At 36.8% G+C, this 12,002-nt stretch overlaps 1 protein-coding gene across 2 annotated transcripts in view; it reads right to left on the minus strand.

Annotated features, from left to right (window-relative positions):
* Positions 1 to 12,002, minus strand: part of LOC106067685 (atrial natriuretic peptide receptor 1-like) — a 486,432-nt gene that overhangs the window by 194,914 nt on the left and 279,516 nt on the right. The window lies entirely within an intron of this gene.

Here is a 12,002-nt window from a genome sequence, read left to right on the forward strand (position 1 = left end):
GTCTGAACTGACCAAGTTGAAGGTTGCACTAACCCATTCACGTCTGCTTCTATATTGGCTGTATTTCTCCGTAGCCTAATTTCAATTCCCCGGTTTACCCATCATGCCCTTTTTTCATACTTCTTCTTTTCCTCGTTCCCACAATCCCCCCGTTCACACATTTTACGGCCATCAATCACGTGTCAACACTAGCACACGTATACACACGCACACAATCATAGACATAATTAGTTACGCACACACAATCACACACAACACGCTAAAACAATGAAAGGAAATAAGGGGCGATTTCTAATCTATGACTTTAAGCATTGTTTTGCTCCCCGTGTTTTAGGGGGTTATAATTCCTCACCCGAACCTCCCGAAGGACGGCGAGTTGAAGGGCAGGGTTCGTATTTGAGATCACATCTAGACTCTATATATTCTAGACAGACCAAGCAGTTCTCCTATGGGTGTGAGGTAGAGGGCTTAGTTGTCAAATAGGAAGTCGAGAATTGGGTCGAAATTGCCCGAGTCTATACAAGCACAACAATTTCATTAAAGTTGGGAGTCTAAATACATCTAGTCAATGCGTTGTGCTGGACACGCTACATTCTAGTAGTGTTTCATTTTAAAGTCTCTAAAAATAATTTGTATCCCCAAAAAAAAAGTATCAAAAGAAAAATACCTATTTGCAAAATTATGTTTGGAAAGAAGAGGACAGCGTGTCAGAGGAGAAAAGTTAAGCATGATCCTAGCTCTCCTTCACTGCAACATTGACATTCTTTTTTTTTTAAGTTTCTGCGGACAACGGCTTTGCACCAGATGCAAAAAAAAAAATATATGCATGTTGCAACTGGGTTTGCGTAGTCATGTGAAACACTGCACTCCTCCTTTATCTTCGAAGACATTGACATTTAGTTTTGTCACTAAGGCATTTGGTACCCAGAGCGGCCCGCACCACCAGCATATTGCAAGGTACGCTTCTGCATTGTGGTAGGTTTTTAGTACAGCTAGTAACTGTAACTTTTATCTTTAAAATGATATATTGGTTCTCATGTTGTTTTATTTATAAGGTGTATTTTCACACTAGTCGTTTGTTAGTGTTCATGAATTAGTCGAGACCGAAACACGTAAACTCAGTTCCCCGCATCTTAAAGTTTCGGTTTTTCATACAAACTCATAGGCAGCCACCGACCGAAAGACGGACGAAAGGCGTCCGCTAAAACATTAGATGTAGATCTAGAAATGACCTAGACCAGAACTGAAAACAAAAATTAGCTAAGTAACTATGTTAGACACAATATAAGGAACTACTAGTCAACGTAGAATATATAAGTCAAACAGAAAGTCACTAACCCAATCTCTGATCAAAGAATCGGTACAATTCAACCCACTTTTAGCTTAGTTTGACAAGTTCAATAAAACCCTGACATCTGCCAATTAGCACGGCAGCCAAAAATAAACATTTTCAAATGAGAGCTATATTTTTGGAGAAAGTCTTACAAGTCTACTTTCCGCCCAACCGACTCTTTTTAAAAAAGGTTCACAGAAGGGCATGCTCAACCTTTGGTAAGAAAGCATAAACCATGGGCGATCTAGAGCAGTGGTTTTCAAACTGTAGTACAGGGAACGCCAGGGTTCCGCGAGACGATAGAGGAGGTGCACAGAAAAATGAAAATTGTATAGAAATAAAATAACTTCTTAGCTAAGGCAATTTTTTAAATCGGATAATTTGAATACTCGCCCCTTATTTTACTTCTTAATACGTCTATTGCGTATTATTCTTTGTCTATCTAAACCAAAGAGTTGCAGACATTCTCACTTGGATAGTCCCGACTGGGTATTGAGTCTATTAGGAATTGGACAAGCTCTGATCGCTATCACAGATGAATCCACACTAATATAGGAGCAGCTTTGTGAAATATCCACAAACAAGGACTTTAAACCAATGTCTAAACAAGCAAACTACAAATTCTGGTTACAAAAAAATTTAAATCCTGCATTTTGGGTTTTTGTACAGAAGTTGTTGACTGTTTTCCTGTCTTGCTATCTGGTACAACGTGGATTCACTGTAATGAACCTTATGACAGATAAAAGAAACCGATCGGAGATTTGCGATTGTTACTTACAAACATTGAGCCGGACATAACTGCACTCAAGAGTCTTATTAACGTTTTTAATTAAAAGTTATGATTTCCAAATACACTATTGTGACAAGGCGTTGTTTTATTTGCTATTTTTTTAATATTTTTTTTTACATTTGTAATTTGTATAGCCTACATATATGTAACTTTTTCCCTTAGGTGTCCTTGGGAAAGTTTGGACAATATAAAGAGGTCGACGGCTCCAAAAAGTTTGAGAATCACTGATCCAGAGGATTATGTAACTGCTAATTATAAGATAATTGCCAGGAAAAGGACGAAACAACGTTTTAACACAAGTTGAAAGTAAGTTAAAAAAAAAAAAAAAAACTATTTTCTTGAAATCAAGTAGTTATTATAGGCTCAGTAGTAACGGTTGCATAAATATGGACAGGGGAATAATTAATTTTAAGAGAATTTAAAAAAAAAAAAAAACTCATCCTAATAGTAACGATCGCACTCTGTACATTACCTAACAAAACATCAAACTCAAAAAATTACCAATTATTTTATTAATTATTTATAATTAATTCTTTTGTTTGGTGTCGAAAAAGGAAAATCGATGTTTCTGAATGAGAGCTGTAAATTACGTTTTGTGACAAAAAACGTTTCTCCCTCTTCCCATTCTCGGATCACATGGAAAATTTTGATGAACTATTTCGTAGCCGATCACAATGAATGACTCAATTTAAAAATTAACCAATTAGTGAATAAGTTATTGTTAATTAATTAATTAAGTTTTACATAGGAAAAGGGAGCTTACTCCTCCAGTATTGAGATATATTGCAGTGATTTCGAGGTTCTTCTCTTCAAATATGCTTCTTTCTTTTTTAAGATTTAAAACATATAGTTGTTTTTGTTTTTTTTTTTGTACATCAAAGCAAAGAGGCAACGCCCCTAGTCTTAAGATCACAGTGACCTCTAAAATTTAAAGAAAAACACACACAAAAAGAACGACATCTTTTAAGTAGTGAAGCATGGCCTCTCTATAACGTATACTTTATTTGATCTTGGCAGCAGGGCCGTAAGTTTATTTGTCCTCGACTGCAACTGGCCGTGATAGCCAACGACCTTATACGAACGGTCACTAACCTTGTTGTTGCACTGACCATAACCAAATGTCCAAACTTGTTCTATAAATAACTTTATAGCCAAACATGATTTTATGTGCAGCTGAGGATAATTATCTTCCTAATTAGTAATTAGACAAATATCCTCTAAAATACGAAAACCCAGTGCCTCTTATTTTCTGTTGTCTGTTCATTGCTAATTACAAATGTGCTCAGCATACAGACTGTTGTGTTTTGGCATCAATGCGAGTTCACACGAAAATTGTGTTTAGTCCAAGTAAATAATACCCAAGATGTTAATTTCTTGGAGAGGCTCAAACATGGAGGCAAATACATAAATAACAAGCTCTTTGGTGTATCTGGTGTACAGATTAAAGTGTTGACAAACTGATTTTTTTTTTTTAAAAGTTAAATGATAATTTGTGTGTCTTTTTTTTTTAGCACTGTAGAATGAAACTTCTAAACTTTTTTGTTTGTAGATTTTATTTCGTTTGGAACAGTGAGTCTCAATTTAGTCGTCCTTGACATTGTTTGGGTAATATTTAATGAATAAAACAACGTCTTCCAGTCGGCAGGCCAAATCACTTCCTTAAAACTTTCACGTCATCAGTTTATGTATATACCGCCTACTGTCTCCAAAGCCTACTAGCATAGTGCCCGTACAAAAGACAAACAGTAAACATGTTGGATTAAACATTCACGTACATTGACTGATTTCCGGCAGTGCAGACCCTGTAGCTGCCAAGGTCGTCTTCAACGAAACTATCGATGCATATTAATTTTTAAATAAAACTACAAAGAGAGTTTGTGTTGTCACACAAACTCATAGGCTGCTTCAGACGATTCCGTCCATGAAAAAAAAAGATAGAAAATTAAAGTTAAAAGTACAAATGCTATTACATGCAATTAAGTTACGATTAATTAAATTAATTTTCAAAAAGTCTTTAAAGCAGGATAGGGGATTCCAAAAAAATCCGTCTTGGGGCATCCGTCGCTTGCTTTCAAGCCTTCAGACGTTCAGCATTTCTTTTCCAACCGTATCAAAACATCTCGGAAATATTTAAGTAAAAAAAGAAAATGGTTTTATGCGCAATTGTAAAATGTAGAGAAAAAAACAACAACACACCTCATTTATCATTTTTGCAAAGAGATATCGCAAATTACCAGAGTCTTTTTAGCTTATTTATCAACCAATGTAGCAAATATAAGTCATATGATAAAGCTAATGGACCTTGTCGATGAGTTTAGCTTACCGTACCTAATCTGGCGTTAATCACTCCACCCAGGGCCATACACACACACACGCTTTCTGACACATCTGTATAGAAACACACACAATAAAGCAATTAAACTATTCCTAGTTATGTATTTATATGATAGGTTGGTCTTTCGCCCCCCCCCCCCACGTCGCCCTACAGCGCCACTGCAGCTCCCTCTATTGTAACAACCCTCTGTCTCTCTCTCCTTTTTTTTTCACACCCCCCAGGTCGTCTTTAACAAAGATTTAACAGCACACCGCGTGAAAAGGAAACTATGAAATAAAAAAAAAGACACCGCCCCCCCCCCCAACTTACTCTAACGCCCCCCATCCCCCCCCCCCTCAGCCCTACGCCTGAACAAACCTTTGCGAACGATACCTATTTCTATGCCTATCAGATCGATCGTGTTTCCAATGACTAATTACTTTCCAATAACAAGTTGTATTCAAGATTCCAATCGGCAATAAATAGAAAATATCGGCGCGATGTAAATAAGTCCCTGATTGAGGCGAATGTCTCCAAAGCGTGAATGCCCGAGAGAAAGAAGTGAATTGAGCGGCCCGGGAGAAGGGGGGAAGGAGAGAGAAAGAAAGAGAAATGCGGCGAGACTTTGCAGTAGGTATAAAATATATATTTTATTTTATTTAAGTCTGCTTAATAGATACTGCGGTTAATAGGAAAGGAAAGTTTTAATAGGCGATAGCATATTGTTTCCGTAGTATTTCAATTATGCAGGTCTCAATCCATTCTGCAAATATGAATTAATGAAAAGTCCCGCAACTCAGCTCTTTTTTTTTTTTAAAGCTAAATGACGACAGTTTTGTATACATCTTTATATAATATCATAATATATAATGTTATAGCAGACGTTTTGGCTGTTACATTGCTGATCACAGCAGTTAACATGTTGCGGTTCCTCATCATCACTAATCACTTAACTTACGCTGATGAGAGCTTAGTTTGGATCTAGATCCACATGATTCGAAGGGGATGGGACGGGGAGGGGGAGTAAAGGTAGAGCAAGGTAAGGCTTGATGTGGCTGGGTGAATGAGCGGAGAATTTTAGAAAGCAGACATTTGGAGACGGTTCAACTGCCAGTGGTATGAAATATCATTGCGTCTTCTGACCTGGACCGTATTATGTCTTTAGTTTATATCAACTCATTCTATTTGTCTCTCTGTCTGTCTGTCTGCCTGGTAATAAATTTTTACACGTTGTTTCTCCCACACCCATTCTCGGATCAAGTTGAAATTTTGCACAATTATTCATTGGAATAGACAAGATGTAAATAAAAAAAATTGTAACCAATTAGTCAATTAAGTACTGATAATTAATTATTCTGTTTGATAGCAACAAGAGAAATTAATAATTTAGTATTAACATATATGATTGAAAACATAATATTTATTGCACCTAACAAAACTTGAATAATTTAAGAACATTTAATTAACCATTTCGACAATTAATTATTGGTAATTCTGTAGCTGGAGAGACAATTGAAACAGTGCAAACTTTTAAATACCGTGAAACAATCCTAGGCAATAAACTAAATGTTACTGCAAATACTGATTATATCAGCAAAAAAGGGGCAGCAAGGATTACGATTACTGAAAAAAAATGTCTTCGTTTAATATTAGTGAAGGGTCCTTGGCTATGTTTTATCACGCTCACATCTGCAATATTTTAAGTTTTAATATCACTGCCTGGTATGGAAATCTGAGCATTAAAAATAAAAAAAAAAACTTCATGGAATCCTAAATGCTGCTGGTAAAGTCATTGGGAAAAAAAACAACACAAAACATTTGGGCAGCTGTTGAAACAAACATAAAAAAGAAACAACTTAAAAGATTATAGAAATAAAAGAATCACCCTTTGTGTCAGGATTTTGTGCTTTTACCATCACAAAAGAGCTACAAGGCACCGATAGCAAAGACAAACAGACACAAACACTCTTTTGTTCCCCTGGCAATCCATTCATCAAATAGAAACAATCTGGTGTAAAGTTTTCACATGTATACTACGAGTGTGAATGTACATTTTGTTTTTTTTATAGTTATAATGTTTTGAGGTGTAATGCACAAATTGTAAAACAAATTTCCTTACGGACAATAAGGATTATTATTATTATTAATTATTTAAATTATTGTATATAAGTTTTATATTTTTTTTAAAGATTTTTTATATTTTCCTTTTCGCTCAATCTAAACACCTACGCCTACTATAGTAATGTTTGTATGTTGGTTATGGAGTACCAATTGATTTCCGATGAACACTTTTACTTACATTGAATTCAATCTACCTAGGATAGGTTTGCATGTATCTAAATAACGTTTAAGGATCCTGTTACAAATGTCAGACATTGGAATTTCGATCTGTGTCAAATGCAGGGGCGGAAAATGTTCTTTCGCTACGTTTTTTTAATGGTAATAATAAAATAATAACAAAAAAAAGTATAGAAAAAGCTTTATTAGTACACTTGACAGGCTGGAGGTCTGAAAGGGGAACTTTCGAGGATACCTTTACTTTACCTTCGTGGTTACCTTTGCCTTCGAGTTTACCTTTGCTTTACCTTCGAGGTTACCTTCACTTTACGTTCCAGGATATCTTTACTTTCAGTTCGAGGATACCCTTACTTTACCTTCGAGGTTACCATTACTTTACATTTGAGGTTACCTTTATTGCAAGAATATTTTGAATTCTGTGCATTACTTTTTTTTTTTCCTTGTATATTTTTGACAATGTTAACTTTTGGAAATCGTGAATTAATAGGAAAAAAAAAAGTGTATTCATTTTTCGTGAAGGTGTATACACCAAAGAACAATGTAAAGACAACTCTGTTTGAGACTTACTTCATAAGTAGCCAGACCACCCGCATTAATGGGTAGACAAGCGGTATAAGTCACTAATTACAGCAACACATCCCACATAGATGTTTAAAATGTCAAGAAAACTAAAACTAAGTTAAAATTTCAAATAAATGGTCTCTATTTGTGTGTGTGTTGTCCTCATCGAGCTCTGAATTCATACAGATCTTTACTGTCACATGAGCTTCGTAAGAAATTTGATCCAAGAAAATGAACGCGGATAGAAACAAAAATGGAAAATAATATCTGAGAAAGGGGAGGGGGGGGGGAAGGGGCAAATACATAAATACTGTTAGAAAAAAATGTCTCAAAAGGATGTTTGTTTGTTGAAATGTCCATATATACGTTGGTGCTGTCGCACATGGAAGAAGCCGATCACCTAGAAGAGACCAGTACATTATAATAAATCTGTGCGATTATTTTGACCAATTGCTTTGTCTATGTCAATGAATAATTGTGCGAAGTTTCAGCTTGGTCCGAGAATGGGTGTGGGAGAAATAACGTGTAAACACTTTTTTTTTACCAGACAAACAGACAGAGTGAGTTGATATAAGCTTTGTAAAAAGTAAGTCAAATTGTACATAGTAACAATAAAGATCTTCAGTCCAAGACATTCTTAGATGCGGAGACCTAGGTATAACTATTTCGACTACTATCTCCTATCTCATCAGGGTCAATGCCATACAGCTACCCAGTCTTTACGTCTTACGAAGTTGTCCATCACTGTTACTTCTGCTACTGACGTCACGGCAGACGTAATAACATACGAAGTGTCAGGTCTGGAATATATGACCTGGAGGACACACGGAAGCTCCCTCACTTCCCCTCCCCCCGAGATGCCCAGGAAAAAAAGCGCAGCTGTGCAGTGTAATTTCCATCCCGGGCAATGATCGCTGCTTATTTTCGTCATAGATTTTCGCGTAAACGCCCACAGCGGCTGGAAAGACTTATTATCACCATAGTGATTTCCCTGGAGGGGGACACACACACACACACACACACACACACACTAAGTCTTGGATGTTTTGTTGTAATTTGAGAGACTAGATTTATGTATCTCGCTCAGTATCATACAATAAAACCTTGTCTTCGGGTCCCTATATTTTACACAAGTGCAGTACTTTACGCAGATCCGCAGACCTAACGTTGACCTACATATTTTGTCAACTTCAACGCAGATAAAACCGTAGTGCGGAGCGTTAGTTTGAGGTATCTACTCATTGTCTATTGAAATGAGGTGGTTGAGTGGTCAAGGGCTTGGCTTTCGACGAAAAGTCCCGGGCTCGAATGTCGGTGAATCTCAATAGAAACTGGGGAAAATAAATGTTATTTTGTGTTGTTGTTTTATTTAAAATTGGGATGCCCATAAGTCCACTCAACTCTAATGGGTACCTGACTTTAGTTGCATAATGTAAAGGCGGTTGGTCGTTGTCCTGGTCACATGATACCCACGTTAACCATCTGCCCTAGAAACAGATGATCTTTACATCAAAGAGAAGCTACAACTGCCTCGCCATTGGATGTTATAAAATCTGTAATTATTCCACAGAGTCATGTATGTAATGTTCAATTTAACATCTTCGACATTATTTACGCATTCTCAGGTCAAGTTGATACCATTAAAAAAAATATTTATTGTACCTAACGAAACATGAATCAAATAGAAAAAAATATTCAATTATTCAATTAATTATTGGTTAGTAATTAATTATTTTGCTTGACATCGAATAAGGGAAATAACGCGTACATTACGGAAAGATATAGTTTTAAGAGCGGAGTTCTTCCCCTTTAGATAAGCTTTATTTTTTTTTAAAGGATTTTTTTTCTATTTTGCTTGTTTCACAGTAGGCCTACTAGCCAAAGAGAATATCATGCATAATGTTTCATATGTTATCTATGTTCGCGCGACTTCTGTGTCAAGGTTGTTGTGGTTTTCTTTCTCAGAAATGTTGTATTTAGTGTCACGGATGTAGCAGTAAAACCTTTGTTTTACTGGTTTGTTCTATAAGATAAATTTCTCCTCCTCTTGAAGGGGTATCGTACTCCTCTGGGCATCTAGGTAGCTGGTAACCCTAGAGAACTTTAGAAATCGTAAAAAAAGACCTACTTTTTTAAAATCTATCATTAGTTATTTATTAAAAACAAAATAATCGCAACTATATGTGCATATTCATAAAGGACAAAAGCTCTTTTTAAACACACTTTTTTTTTTCGTTACTTGTTAGAGGCAGGTATACTATAAGGGCAATGGCCATAACAAATAGACCACTTGACCAAAGTTTGTTTTAAGCTCGTCGACCCGGATGTACTATAATAAGGAACATCCGGTATCGACTTTTGAATAGGGTCCTTAAATCAGCCGATGCCATAGAAAGGTAATCGATTAGACCGACGCCATGCAGGCCCTGAGAACAATGGCTCCACGCAAAGAGACACTTGGCTCCACCACTCTCACCAAAAGACAAGACACAACAGTAGGTGTCTGGTTCCAAAATTAGACTGTCATGTTCTTACTAAGCCTTTTTTAGTTGCTTCCCTTTATTTCGATATAATCTTATATTAAGATTTACATAAAAAAGAAAATCCGTTAGTTTTTTTTTTAAACACGTGATTTTTTTTTTCGTTCTTTACAGGGTGGACAGAAAATGACCAGGCAGAAAAAAAATACCACAAACCCCCGAGAGAGTTTCAACGCATTTATAGGATGTTTGGACAGCGTCCAGTTGTTTACTGCGCCGTTACAGTGTCTCACGGTCATTTCCTGGACATTGCCCAGTGTTGATTTGTGGATAGCTGGATATAGTGAGCCAAGTTCTAAACCCGTATCTTTTTTTTTCTATTAAATTACAACATTGTATTAAGATGTCCACCCCATGAGAATTAGACTGAGGGTCTTTCTTCCCTTTTCTTAAATGTAAACATGTGAGCTATATTTTAGAGATACATACTTTAAACCATTAATGCCCGATCTGTGGGCGCCAACAAAATTAGCGATACTCTTTTCGTGGGCCGCATCCTTGTAAAAAATCGTCTAGATCGAATGAAAAAACCTCGGAGGTTTCATGATGCACTGTTGGTAGAAGTATCGAAGGGTCAGATAGGATAGAGTTAAAGTTGGATATAACCCGCAGGTCTAAGTTTGAGCATCACTAATTCCTGTTTCAGACTTGGCGATTTATAGGACAGAGGACGTAAAGCTCATCTGTTTCATATGGCCAGCATAACGACCAACCGCATTTACTTTCCCCAACTAATGTAAACTAATAATAGTATAATATCCATGCGAGCTATAGAGCAAAAGATATAAAGGCCATCTGTTTCTGTAGCCCACGGTTAACGAGGGTGTATTTGGCCAGCACAACGACCAAACGCCTTTACTTTTCCCTTAACGTACTTCAGGTACCTATTCGAACTGGGTGGACTCAGAGGCACCCTAAAATCCCAAAATTCAAAATCCAGGTCTTCACCAGGATTTGAACCGGGAACCCTCGGTAACCGGAAGCCAACGAACTATTGGTCTCCACTGCCCACAGGTTACGACGTCGCAGGTCAGTGTTGAGGCTTTCTATAACGAATGGTTTCGGTTGATATCAGCTTTGTAAAAAGTGGTCGTGAACAAGGGAACTAGGGGAAATAACTCTCTAATTGTTTCGTTATTAAACTTAAAAAAATAATAATTTGGGATTACTTCCCCTAAATAAACCTCACGATTTGCAATGCGGTTATATTCTGATATTTTAACTAATATATGTCTAGACATTCAGTCGATATTAAGCGTATCTAAAAGCCTCATTGCGTATGTATATTAGAGTAGCATAATAATAGCAGTCTATTTATAGAGGTATCGAATCTATCACTTCACTAATCATGTCATTCTTAAGTCTGTCCTTTTTGTCTGGTCTAAATAAATAATGTAGTAAAAATATTTAGGTCGCAACTGGGTTTTGCATAATTATGTAAAACACTGAAGTCATCCCTAGTCTTCGGAATTGAAGACATTGCAATTAAATCAATAATTTTGACGATAGAAACATCTGTGGTTACAAAGCATCCCCCAAGACTTCTCTAAGGTTTGAATTACACAAGGAGAAAGCGGGCAAGGTGTCCGAAGTAAGAAGTGGCTATAGGACAAAAAAAATCAATGGCGACCGTTCGGACACAAAGAGTATGGGAGTTGTTCTCACGTGACTTCGTTTCAACAGAGTTCTCAGAAATACCTACCCACCATCCTGATTTTTTCTATATCATCATCTATTCACTCTGTCTCTCTCACTCCTTACACACCACCTTACTCTCTTTCTCTTACTCTCACTCACACGCTCTCTCTCTCTTTCTCTTACTTAAAACCACTCTTCAACCGCATTGCTGTTGGGAATGTTAAAGTAATGAAACTATTAGAAAAACAAAAGCTATTTCAACCTTCTCTTAGTAAAGACAATTATTCATGTACACTAATGTTCATTCCTCGACCTAGATTACCTAATAACACATAAATCTATATCCAAATACATAAGCGAAATTCTTTGGTTTTATACTAGTCTTACCCGGGCATGCTACCCTGCCTCATAGTGGCGCCCGGGTGGAAACGATTGTAGGAGGAAACGATTAGGCTAAAAGGTAGCAAAACAAGACTCCCGTGGGAGTGCCCAAGGGGGTGCAAGAGCATCCACATTGCACTGTACGGA

The sequence above is a fragment of the Biomphalaria glabrata genome, chromosome 18 (assembly GCF_947242115.1).
Source record: "Biomphalaria glabrata chromosome 18, xgBioGlab47.1, whole genome shotgun sequence".
Taxonomy (NCBI): Eukaryota; Metazoa; Mollusca; class Gastropoda; family Planorbidae; genus Biomphalaria; species Biomphalaria glabrata.